At 42.6% G+C, this 13,606-nt stretch overlaps 1 non-coding gene across 1 annotated transcript; it reads left to right on the plus strand.

The window, feature by feature from the left end:
• Positions 1–224: 224 nt before the first annotated feature.
• Positions 225–297, plus strand: trnaa-ugc (transfer RNA alanine (anticodon UGC)). The gene has a single exon. It is a non-coding gene; the product is annotated as a tRNA-Ala (tRNA).
• The last annotated feature ends 13,309 nt before the right edge of the window (positions 298–13,606 follow it).

The following is a 13,606-nucleotide window of genomic DNA, read 5'->3' on the forward strand; positions in this document are numbered from 1 at the left end:
GACCTTTAAACAGGTTAACATTCCCAAGGCCAAAGGGCCAGAAAGATTACCAGGATGTGTAGTCAGAGCATATGCTGACCAGCTGGCAAGTGTCTTCACTAACATTTTCAATCTCTCCCTGACCTTTTCTGTAATACCTACACATTTCAAGCAGACCACCATAGTCCCTGTGCCAAAGAAAATCAAGGTAATCTGTCTAAATAACTATTGCACTCACACCTGTAGCCACTGTAGCTCAGTTGGTAGAGCATGGCGCTTGCAACGCCAGGGTTGTGGGTTCGATTCCCACGGGGGACCAGTATGTAAAAATGTATGTAAAAATGTATGCACTGTACTGTAAGTCGCTCTGGATAAGAGCGTCTGCTAAATGACGTAAATGTAATGAGATTTTCTGAAAGTCTGGTCATGGCTCACATCAACAGCATCATCTTGGACACCCTGGACCCACTCCAATTCACATACTGCCCCAACAGATCCCCAGATGACGCAATCTCTATTGCAGTCCACACTCCCCTTTCCCACCAAGACAAAAGGAAAACCTATATTAGAATGTTGTTCATTGACTACAGCTCAACACCATAGTGCCCTCCAAGCTAATCACTGAGCTAAGGATTCTGGGACTGAACACCTCCCTGTGCAACTGGACCCTGGACTTCCTGACGGGCCACCTATAGGTGGTAAGGGTAGGCAACAACACATCCGCCACGCTGACACTCAACACGGGGACCCCTCAGGGGTGCGTGCTTTTCCCCTCCTGTGCTCCCTGTTCACCCACGACTGCATGGCCGTGCATAATTACAACATTAGACCTGGCAGTGTTGTGCCAGTCCCTCACCGTCAGCAAGACAAAGGAGCTGATCATGGACTACAGGAAATGGAGAGCTGAGCACGCCCTCATTCACATCAATGAGGATGTGGTGAAGCAGGTCAAAAGCCTCATGTTCCTTGGTTCACATCACTAAGAACCTATCATGGTCCAAACACACCAACACAATTGTGAAGAGGACAAAACGCCTCTTCCCCTTCAGGAGGGTGAACATACTAAGTTCTACAGCTGCACCATTGACTACGACTGCGTCTTGACTACGACCTCTATACCAGGTGGTGTCAGAGGCCATAAATATTGTTAAAGACTCTAGACACCCAAATCATAAACAGTTCTCTCTTCTACAACACGGCAAGCGATACCGGCGCGCCAAATCTGGGACTAAAAGGCTCCTGAACAGCTTTTACCCAGAAGCCTTAAGACTGCTGAACATTTAATCACATTGCCCCCTTTTATTTTGCACTGACTCTATTGCACTGGCTCTATGTACATTCTCTGGACTCTACCCACACACTCAGACACTCATACACTCACACTAGATACACTTACACACAGAAAACACACACACATACATGCATGCATATTGAGGCCACTCACTCACACACAGACATGCTTTCACACTCTTTTACACTCTCCAAATACACTGCTGCTATTCTGTTTATTATCTATCCTGGTTGCCTAGTCACTTTTTCCCCACATGCATGTTGCCTACACATTACCTCAACTACCTCAACTACCCCTGCATATTGACTCGGGACTACTTGTATATATTCTTGTTATTGTTATTTTATTGTGATACTTTAACCTCTACGGGCCACGGGGGCAGTATTGAGAATTTTGAAAAAAATATGTGGCAATTTTTAACTGCCTCCTACACCAACTCAGAAGCTAGGATATGCATATTATTAACACATTCGGATAGAAAACACTCTGAATTTTCTAAAACAGTTTGAATGGTGTCTGTAAGTATAACAAAACTCATATTGCAGGCAAAAACCTGTGAAAAATAGATTTAAAAAAATGAGAATTTTGTGACTGTACTATTTAGTGTCATTGTTTTAAAGATACCACAGTGAGAAAGGATTCAGTTCGCAACTCCTACTGCTTCCACTAGATGTCAACGATCTTTAGAAAGTTGTTGGAAGCATCTGTGATGAATACAGACCGAATAAGAAAGCTTACAAGTTGACACGTCATCACTTCATTTTTTGCGCCTGCGCATGAATCTGAGAAGAGTGCCTTTGTCATTATCGTTTATTCTAGACACTTGATAGGTTGTGTGAAAATATTACTGATGTTTACTGATGTTTCACGTTAAAAATGGACCAAAAGATTAATGATGAACAACGTTTGACATGTTTAAACAAACGTAAATAGATTATTTACTAGGTTTTCTTTAGCTTTTTGACGTGACTTTACACTGCCCACCTCATTTTGTGGGAGCCTACTGAACGCTAACTATTTGGACATAAATTATGAACTTTGTCAAAAGAAACCACATTTGTTCTGGACCTGGGATCTCTGGCAGCGCCTTCTGATGGAGATAATCAAAGGTAAGGGGATATTTAGAATGTTATTATCGATATTAGATGATGCTAATGCTAACGGTATAGCTTAGCTTAGCTTAGCATATAGCTTATTGTTGTTAGCATAGTACCCAGTTTATGCAAAATGTGATTTCCCAGTAAAGTTATTTTGAGATCTGGCCATTCGGTAGCAATTACGAGATGATAATATATTATTCTTTGAATGACAATATTATAATTTACCAATGTTTTCGAATAGTAATTCCGTGATTTGTAATGCTGGATTCACTGGGTGCATTCGAGCCGAAAAAAATTCTGAATTTCACCGCGACTGTAAATGCTGTTTTTGGATATAAATATGAACTTGATGGAACTAAAAATGCATGTATTGTATAACATAATGTCCTATGAGTGTCATCTGATGCAGATTGTCAAAGGTAAGTGCATAATTCTAGCTAGTTTTCTGTCTGTTGATGCCCTTCTTTGAATTGGCTAAACATTACACGCAGCTATTGTCAATGTACTCTCCTCACATAACCTAACTTTATGCATTCTCCGTAATGCCTCTGAAAATCGGACAGCGTGGTTAGATTTAGGAGATATATCTTTCAAATGGAGGAAAATAGTTGATTATTTGATTTTTTGAAATGATTACTCTTGCAGTTTTGAATTCCCCGCCATGGTCACATGACAATGAATCCCAATACCGGGATAAGATCGGGATAAGATCCTCAACAGTTAAAAAAATTTTTTTTTAACTCTGCATTGTTGGGAAGAGATTTCTTTGCTTGGGAAAATCACAATATCAAGGGCCATCCAATTTGACTGGCATGAGTTACATGTGTGCCATGGTAGGATGAACTGTAAAGCTGTCTGAGGAAGAAAAAGAAGAGATGCCAGAAGAATGAGTGCCGGGAAGGAGGGGGGAGTGGTCAAACGTGCCTGTAATTGGTTTAGGGTTGCCCTAAAGAATTTTATTTGGGGTATCAGGTTGATTGTGGGGGTCTGCACATTGGAAAATGTATTGTAATTTAGACTAAAAATGCGTTAAGATACCGATCTGTCATTAATATGCCACTCGCGACAATTTAAGACAGGGAAAAACGGTGGCCATGATGAGAAAAGTTAATGCTGGTAATGTAAGTAGTAAATACTTTATATATATTTCCCCCTGTCTGTAAATGTACATTCTACCAGTGTCAGAGTGTGCTAAGTTGAGGGTCTTCAATTTGAGTGATCGACTCAACGTGAAGCACTAAGGACTGTCATTCTAAATTTGGGATGGATAAGTTAACAGTTCTAATGATGATTCGGAAAGGCGAGAAGAAGAGAGAGCGCCCTGCCCCTAAGCTGTGAGGAGAGAACAAAGTGAGGGGAGGGTGTGCTTCTCATCCTGCAGGTGGTTTCTGAAACTAATTAAATATTTGTAAGAATCTATTGAGTCTAGGCAGGTTTTTTCTCACAGGAAGTCTTATCTTTTCGTGTCCTCCGAGAGGGAGGTTATCAGAGAACCCACAAGATGGTAGCTTGGGCTAACCATAATGGGGACATTGATAGTAGGGGCTTTGTTTTACCATGCCATCAGAATCCTAATGTTGAAGTGCATTAATACATATGGCTTTCTGGATGATATATTCCAATTAATTACTTACAAGGCTCATAGTCTGTGCCTTGCGTTGACAGCCTAGGATATGGATGAAGAAGACTGTGTAAAAGTGAGTGGGATATACAACAAGGAACTCATTTATATTGGAGCCCAGTGAAGATATAGCATCCCATTGGCATTGAACAGAATGGATGGACAGTCCTTGCCCCAATCTTATTCTCATTAAGGGTGATGTGAAATTATTAAACATGTATTCTCTCTATTCCCTGTTCAATTCAATATGTATTCAAGATGGCGTGGAACATGTGAGTGATCATTGTTCCAGATGAGTGACTGTTGGAAACTGACTAATTGACATGTTTTAGCATGTTTAGAACTATATATGTGGCCTAGCAGTAGTGAGTAACATGTTATGGGTTAGATGGAATGATCTATGTGCAAATGTACAGTATTTGTGGCTGGAGGCGAAGTACAAAGGAGGCCTGTCTCTGTCTCTGAATATTTCCATACTGTAGGTGATAGAGCTAATAGTATAGATTGTGAACTATTGTCCTATAACAATGCCTTATAGCTTCATTGTTTTATATCATTATATTCTCTCTGTTTTGCATCACGATATTCACTTGAGTATGAATGGGTTGCTTATTTTCAAATAGCTCTTTGTGTATGAGTAATTAACAATAAACCGGATAATTAACAATAAACTGAGTCAAGGAGCAGGAATGTATACTCCCTACTGATAAGAGGAAAGGGAGATGTGTGGAGGAGTACCAAAGGTTCTGGACTCGGGCTGGGATGAAAACACCACCTGCTTAGCCACAGATATTCATTGTACATCCTAGACTCAGGAGAGGGGAGGGCGTGTCTGGCAAAATAAAGGGCGAGTGAGGATGATATGGTGTGTGAACACCTTTTGTAACCTGCAGCCTGATGGGGGAAAGTCTGGGTATAAGAATGAGGATGTGTTTATAGCCTTCATTGTTGTGGACCCCAGCAGAACAGTATCGCTAAGGTATAGAGTCAGGGAGTGTTGGAATCGTCATGTTATCATGACTTCGGTTTTTGCCATATATGATTATGCGTAGCTTAACGTATTACTAATACTTGTCATGTTTTATGTTTTCTTTTGCTTTTCAAGTCTTTTGCTTTCACTTTCTCAAGAACCCGAAAGAGGAAAAGAAAGTCAAAAAGCTCCAGCTGAAATGTCATTATCAGTTGTACAATAGGAGGGGGAGTAAGAGTGTGCATAGTGTGGTTATCAGTTGTACAATAGGAGGGGGAGTAAGAGTGTGCATAGTGTGGTTATCAGTTGTACAATAGGAGGGGGAGTAAGAGTGTGCATAGTGTGGTTATCAGTTGTACAATAGGAGGGAGAATAAGAGTGTGCATAGTGTGATTATAAGTCAGAGGCCACAAGTCTCGGAGGTGTAAACATACAAATCAACCAAGTATTAATCATGTTTTCTTTCTGTTCATTTATAAGTAATTTCAAAGTGTATATAATGCTAAACAGTACGGCGTTACTATTCAAAAAGGAGGGACTGTTGAGTTCTAGCTTGAAATATACTTATTCATGTTACCATACTAGAATTGATTGATTACCTTACATCTATAAGGAAAGTATGTGTTGGGGTCAATGGAGGGTGGATAAGAACTAGGTGTATGGAAAGTTCCTGAGTGAGGAAGGGGGAGTGCAGAAAATGTACATTCTGTCAAAATATGGTATTGTTAAATATCATGGCTCCTAAGGAAGGAGGCACCAGTCTGGTTTCAGTCACTGATAAGGTAGGACAGTCATGGGTTATAGAGGGGCGAGGAATTTGGCCCAGGTCAGATGACGTGAGAAGGAACAGTCCTATCACACACACATACTTCCATGCCCACAAAGGTTCTAGCATGAGGCGGGACCATGACTACACAAGTGAGAGGAACCAACAAAGTTCCTGATTTAGCAGCAGAGATGTATTGGCTGTCTAGATGTGCAAGGAGTTGTCTCCACCTAGTAGGATGGCATAAATATATGTGCTTGTGAAAACATGTCTTTGTCTGTACAGCTGTATGACCCAGTGGGTGAATAAACTTGGTTTGAGTTTTTTCTAGTCTACTCTGCTTGATCAGAACCTAACACCTCATTATTGTTCTCCTTGTCACACCCTGATTTGTTTCACCTGTCCTTGTGCTTGTCTCAACCCCCTCCAGGTGTCGCCCATCTTCCCCACTTATCCTCTGGGTATTTATGCCTGTGTTTTCTGTCTGTCTGTTGCCAGTTTGTCTTGTTTGGGTTTCTCTTTTCTCATCCTCCTGGTTTTTGACCCTTGCCTGTCCACACCCTGTACCCGCCCGTCGGACCACTCTGCCTGTCCCTGAGCCTGCCTGCCATCCTCTACCTTGGACTCAACTCTGGATTATCGACCCCTGTCTGCCTTGACCTGTCGTTTGCCTGCCCCTGTTACAATAAACATTCTTACTTCACACAGTCTGCAGTCTTGATTCCTGATCATTTTATTGTGGTACTATTTTTTGTTGTACTTTTTAACTATGCGTTGTTGGGAAAGTACTCGTAAGTGAGCATTTCACATTGAAGCATACACATGTTGTATTCGGCGCATGTGACAAATACCTTTGCCAAACGACAAATGCTTTAGCTGAACATAATGCTTTAAGTTGCATTATTGGACAAATATATCAACATAGAGATTGCATTTTTTTTATTTTTTTTATTTTTTATTTCACCTTTATTTAACCAGGTAGGCCAATTGAGAACAAGTTCTCATTTACAACTGCGACCTGGCCAAGATAAAGCAAAGCAGTGCAACAAAAACAACACAGAGTTACACATGGTATAAACAAACGTACAGTCAATAACACAATAGGAAAAAAAAGAAATATCTATGTACAGTGTGTGCAAATGTAGAAGAGTAGGGAGGTAGGTAATAAATAGGCCATAGAGGTGAAATAATTACTATTTAGCATTAATACTGGAGTGATAGATCTGCAGATGATGATGTGCAGCTAGAGATACTGGGGTGCAAAAGAGCAAGCAGGTAAGTAATAAATATGAGGATGAGGTAGTTGGGTGTGCTATTTACAGATGGGCTGTGTACAGGTGCAGTGATTGGTAAGCTGCTCTGACAGCTGATGCTTAAAGTTAGAGAGGGAGATATAAGACTCCAGCTTCAGTGATTTTTGCAATTCGTTCCAGTCATTGGCAGCAGAGAACTGGAAAGACGGCCAAAGGAAGTGTTGGCTTTGGGGATGACCAGTGAAATATACCTACTGGAGCACGTGCTACAGGTGGGTGTTGATATGGTGACCAGTGAGCTGAGAAAAGGCGGGGCTTTACCTAGCAAAGGCCTATAGATGACCTGGAGCCAGTGGGTTTGGCGACGAATATGTAGCAAGGACCAGCCAACGAGAGCATATAGGTCGCAGTGGTCGGTAGTATATGGGGCTGTGGTGAAAAAACGAATGGCACTGTGACAGACTACATCCAGGTTGCTGAGTAGAGTGTTTGGGGCTATTTTGTAAATTACATCACCGAAGTCAAGGATCGGAAGGATAGTCAGTTTATGGTATGTTTGGCAGCATGAGTGAAGGAGGCTTTGCTTGTTGAAATAGGAAGCTGATTCTAGATTTAATTTTGGATTGGAGAAGCTTAATGTGAATCTGGAAGGAGAGTTTACAGTCTAACCAGACACCTAGATATTTGTAGTTGTCTACGTATTCTGAGTCAGAACCGTCCAGAGTAGTGATGCTAGTCGGGCGGGAGGGTGCGGGCAGCAATCAGTTGAAGAGCATGCACTTAGTTTTACTTGCATTTAAAAGCAGTTGGAGGCCACGGAAGGAGAGTTGTATGGTGTTGAAACTCATTTGGAGATTTGTTAGCACAGTGTCCAAAGAAGGGCCAGATGTATACAGAATGGTATCACTCAATGAGTGACATCATTGATATATACAAAGAAAAGAGTCAGCCCGAGAATTGAACCCTGTGGCACCCCCATAGAGAATGCCAGAGGTCCGGACAACAGGCCCTCCGATTTGACACACTGAAGTCTGTCTGAGAAGTAGTTGGTGAACCAGGCAAGGCATTTGAGAAGCTAAGGCTATTGAGTCTGCCGATAAGAATGAAGTGATTGGCAGAGTCGAAAGCCTTGGCCAGGCCATTGAAGACGGCTGCACAGTAGTGTCTTTTATCGATGGCGGTTATGATATTGTTTAGGACCTTGAGCCTGGCTGAGGTGCGCTCAGCTGGTCACCCATGACAAGCTCGGAAACCAGATTGCATAGTGGAGAAGGTATGGTGGGATTCGAAACGGTCGGTAATCTGTTTGTTAACTTGGCTTTCAAAGTTTTTAGAAAGGCAGGGCAGGATGGATATAGGTCTATAACATTTTGGATCTGGAATGTCTCCCCCTTTGAAGAGGGGGATGACTGCGATAGCTTTCCAGTCTTTGAGGATCTCAGATGATACCAAAGAGAGGTTGAATAGGCTAGTAATAGGGATTGCAAAAGTTTCAGCGGATAATTTTAGAAAGAGAGGGGGAGCTGAGATGTTGGCCAGGGTTTGGGTAGCCAGGTGATAAAAAAGCATGGCCAGCCATAGAAAAATGCTTTTTGAAATGATCGATTATCGTAAATTGATCGGTGGTGACAGTGTTTCCTATCCTCAGTGCATTGGGCAGGTGGTAGGCGGTGCTCTTATTCTCCATGGACTTTACAGTGTCCCAAAACCTTTTGGAATTAGTGCTGCAGGAAGTAAATTTCTGTTTGAAAAAGCTAGACTTATCTTTCCTAACTGGCTGGATATATTGGATCCTATCTTCCCTGAAAAGTTGTATATCGCGGGGGCTATTCCATGCTCATGTAGAATGCCACAGGATGTTTTTGTTCTGGTCAAGGGCAGTCAAGTGTGGGGTGAACCAAGGGCTATGTCTGTTCTTAGTTCTACATTTTCTGAATGGGGCATGCTTATTTAAGATGGTGAGGAATGCACTTTTGAAGAGCAACCAGGCATCCTCTACTGATGGGATGAGGTCAATATCCTTCCAGTATACCCGGGCCAGGTCGATTAGAAAGGCTTGCTCGCTGAAATGTTTTAGGGAGCATTTGACAGTGATGAGGTGTGGTCGTTTGACAGCAGACCCATTGCGCACGCAGGCAATGAGGCAGTGATCGCTGAGATCCTGGTTGAAGACAGCAGAGGTGTATTTTGAGGGCAAGTTGGTCAGGATGATATCTAAGAGGGTGCCCATGCTTACGGATTTAGGGTTGTACCTGGTAGGTTCCTTGATAATTTGTATGAGATTGAGGGCATATAGCTTAGATTGGAGGATGGCCGGGGTGTTAAGCATGTCCCAGTTTACGTCACCTAACAGTACGAACTCTGAAGATAGATGGGTGGCGATCAATTCACATATGGTGTCCAGGGCACAGCTGGGGGTTGAAGGGGTCTATAACTAGCGACAATGGTGAGAGATTTGTTTCTGGAAAGGTGGATTTTTAAAAGTAGAAGCTTGAATTGTTTGGGCACAGACCTGGATAGTATGACATAACACTGCAGGCTATCTCTGCAGTAGATTGCAACTCCGCCCTCTTTGGCAGTTCTATCTTGTCGGAAAATGTTATAGTTAAGGATGGACATTTCTGGATTTCTGGTGGCCTTTCTAAGCCAGGATTCAGACACGGCTAGAACATCTGGGTTGGTGGAGTGTGCTAAAGCAGTGAATAAAACACACTTAGGGAGGAGGCTTCTAATATTAACATGCATGCAACCAAGGCTTTTACGGTTACAAAAGTCAACAAATGAGAGCGCCTGGAGTTTGGGAGTGATGCTTGGGGCTGCAGGGCCTGGGTTAACCTCTACATTACCAGAGGAACAGAGGAGGAGGAGGATAAGAGTACGGCTAAAGACTATAAGACCTGGTTGTCTAGTGCATTCGGAACAGAGAGTAAAAGGAGCAGATTTCCTGGCGTGGAAGAATAGATTCAAGGCATAATATACAGACAAGGGTATAATAGGATGTGAGTACAGCTGAGGTAAACCTAGGCATTGAGTTACGATGAGAGAGGTTTTGTCTCTAAAGGCACCATTTAAGCCAGATGGGTTCACCGCATGTGTGGGTGGTGGAACAAAAGGGCTTGCTAAGGGCTGGATACTCTACAGTGAAATAAGACAAAAATCACTAACCAAAACAGCAATAGACAAGGCATATTGACATTAGGGAGAGGCATGTGTAGCCGAGTGTTCATAGGGTCCAGTGAGTAGCTAGGCGAGCTGGACACACAGCGATTCAGACAGATAGCAGGCCGGGGCGATTAGGCTAGTAGATGCGCCTCAAGGGGACGTCGCAACGGAAGAGCCTGTTGAAACCCCCTCGGATGGTTACGTCGGCAAACCAGTCGTGATGTATCGGCGGGGCTCCGTGTCGGCAGCAAAGGGTCCAGTCCAATTGGCAAAAGAGGTATTGAAACCCAGGAATTGTCTGATGGATCTCTTCGGTTAGCCGGGAGATGGGCCTAGCTCGAGGCTAGCTCCAGGCTAACTGGTGCTTGCTTCGGGATAGAGACGTTAGCCAGGACTAGCCACTCGGATAGCAGCTGCGATGATCTGGAGTAAAGGTTCAGAGCTTGTCGTAGGAATCCAGAGATGTGGCAGAGAAAAAGCAGTCCGATATGCTCTTGGTTGATATCGAGCTGTGCAGAATGGCAGGAATTGACCGGGCTGAGGCTGGCTGATGTCCGAGTTAACGGTGATGACCGCTAGCAGTGGCTAACTGACTACTAGCTAGTAGCTACAGTGAGGGAAAAAAGTATTTGATCCCCTGCTGATTTTGTACGTTTCCCCACTGACAAAGAAATTATCAGTCTATAATTTTAATGGTAGGTTTATTTGAACAGTGAGAGACAGAATAACAACAACAAAAATCCAGAAAAACGCATGTCAGAAATGTTATAAATTGATTTGCATTTTAATGAAGGAAATAAGTATTTGACTCCCTCTCAATCAGAAAGATTTCTGGCTCCCAGGTGCCTTTTATACAGATAACGAGCTGAGATTAGGAGCACACTCTTAAAGGGCAAACGTACAAAATCAGCAGGGGATCAAATACTTTTTTCCCTCACTGTAGTTGGCTGGCTAGCTGCTGATGAGGGTTCTGGTTTTAAAGTATAAAAAAATAGCAGATCCATACCACATTGGGTGAGGCGGGTTGCATGAGAGTATGTTCAGTCCATAGATGGAAATTGATATTATAAATATTAAATGTGGGGTAATTCGTTGTTGTTAAAGAAAGAAGAAAGCAAGTGTTTATCCGAAGTTTAGAAGTGTGCCACTTTATCACATTAAGTTACATGAAGTTGTATTTACACTTTAGATGCAACTGCATTTGCCTTATGTCATTTTAGTACAGTAATTACAGTCTTGTAGAAATCGTATATAAAAAACTAAGTAGTTAGGAACACAATAATTAAACACAGCTAAGATAAGAGTATTCTCTGTGACAGAAAGGAGACAAATCTTATACGTGTCCCCATTCTGTGTTTAAACTTAGTGTGGGTTGCATTTCTCTCCCCTGTTCTCAGTCCACTTAGGCACTGTCATATTTTCCAATCTCTGGTTAGGGCGGGTACATCTCGCACCCATCTCATTCTCCTAACCCCAACTGTCATTCCCCTAGGGGGAGACAGTCCCTAAACCCTCAATGTGTCACAATTCTCAACCCCTCGCCTCACCCACCCCCTTCCTTCCCAACCCATACTTCTCTTTTGTCAGCTCAATTTTTCATCCCTCCGTCTCCCGTTACAATCCCTCGCTCTTTCTCGTCCAGGCCGGCAACCCATCCTCACGTCACCCCAGGTCCAGATTGGAGAACCGAGAGAGTGAGAGAGAAAAAAGAGAAAGAGAAGAGAGGGAAGGCGCTAGGATAACGCAACAATGTGATGGAATTAGCTGTAGGGACGCACTTTACATTCGTACCTGTGTACGGGTTGAAAATTATTTTGCAGATTTGGGCAATAATAAGCGCCTACATGCTATAAATTATGTCAGAGCTCAGGCTCTGTGCTTCACAGCGCTGTATGGGTTTTGACTGACAGCCATTCTGAATTTGAGCACTGCATGCAACAAGATGTTGCCCCCATCCCTCCCGCTAATGTGGCAACTTTTGCAAATGTGTAGTTGTCTGAGTGAGGGAAAGGCTGTAAATTACAGGGTCAACATTTAGGATTAGGATTAGGATTACTATGTTTGATGTACAGTTACAAAGTGCCACTGTGTCATACCCAGTTCTGAACAGAATGAGCCTACTGTCTATTGTGAAGAAAATGTGCAGTGGAACACACACATTAAATACAGGCATGACTCCTTTGTATGCTCACCAACATTACAATCTGTTTCTGTGAATTTCACTGTAACATCATATTTTATAACTTAGCTAGTCATGTTGGCAATAGACAAAAGCCTTCAAATGATGCCCTCCAGACCCAGATTGCGATTTATAATGGGCCGTTTTTGGATTGCGTAAACAGCTAAAGCAATTGTGTGATGGTGGGGATGCAGGGTTGTGTTCCAAACAGAACAACTGCAAGTGTGCTTGCTGTAGTTCCTCAACAGAACAGCTAGGAGGGGTAAAAAAAACACCTTATAGTTGAAGACTCTTCTTTGAGTCATAAAAGTGCATTTAAATGACTTAGGAACTGTGGAAACATTGGAGAGGTTATTGGCCACTTGGAGACACCAGTTAATCCTCTCACTCAAACCCCTGTCCATGTAGGCCAATTCCCATACGTTTAAAAGGTTTCCAACAACATTCTGTCAACCTACACAGTAGAACGTTGAGATTGATTGGCAACCACACACTGTAAACCACTAAACACGGTCTCAGCAATGTGTATTTGGTTAGGGCTGTGGGTGTTATAAATTTTGACTTTCAATTTGGACTGGTTTTGGAGTTTTAGGACTAGATGTAGTTTGCATTGACAGCCTCTGACAGTGTTTGTTTCTCCAAGGAGGAACAGTCCTGATTCAGAAAGAAGGACAGTGGAAGAACTGGTACAGTGTGTTCGCTTACAAACCCACTTGTGCAGTAAACAAACAGGCACAGGAAACATACACTCACGCACCCACGCACCTTAATCACAATTTAGGAAACTTCAAGGCCGATTCCACTGACAGTTGATGGCAAGCTTATTGTTTATATGAAATTAATGGAGCATGGACAGTCATAAGCTCCACCACATACTTTAATCACAAACGAACAATGATTAGATCCCGCAAGGATCTTCGTCAGGTCATTTCGCTTATTGTTTTTGACAGCTATTCAATAAGGCAAAGATGAAATGCATAATTTCTAATTGGACTGATGCCTCCATAAGCCTGGATCTATGGACACACACACACACACACACAGGCTTGGTTTCAGGGACTAATTAGCATATGGTGCAAACTATTGATAGTATGGAGAAACCTTGACACAGCACTGCTTTAGAGTGGAAACCCCACAAATAGGAATATAAAAGGAATAAGCTAAAATGAAAAGCAACATCGCCTTAATGTATTCAGCCACACACACTTCTTCCCTACCTCTCTGCCTGCTGCACTGTTTTATTATCCTAAGAAGCTGCTACTTGCGTTGTCTTATTAGCCTACAT

This window comes from Salmo trutta, chromosome 34 (genome assembly GCF_901001165.1).
Source record: "Salmo trutta chromosome 34, fSalTru1.1, whole genome shotgun sequence".
Classification (NCBI taxonomy): domain Eukaryota; kingdom Metazoa; phylum Chordata; class Actinopteri; order Salmoniformes; family Salmonidae; genus Salmo; species Salmo trutta.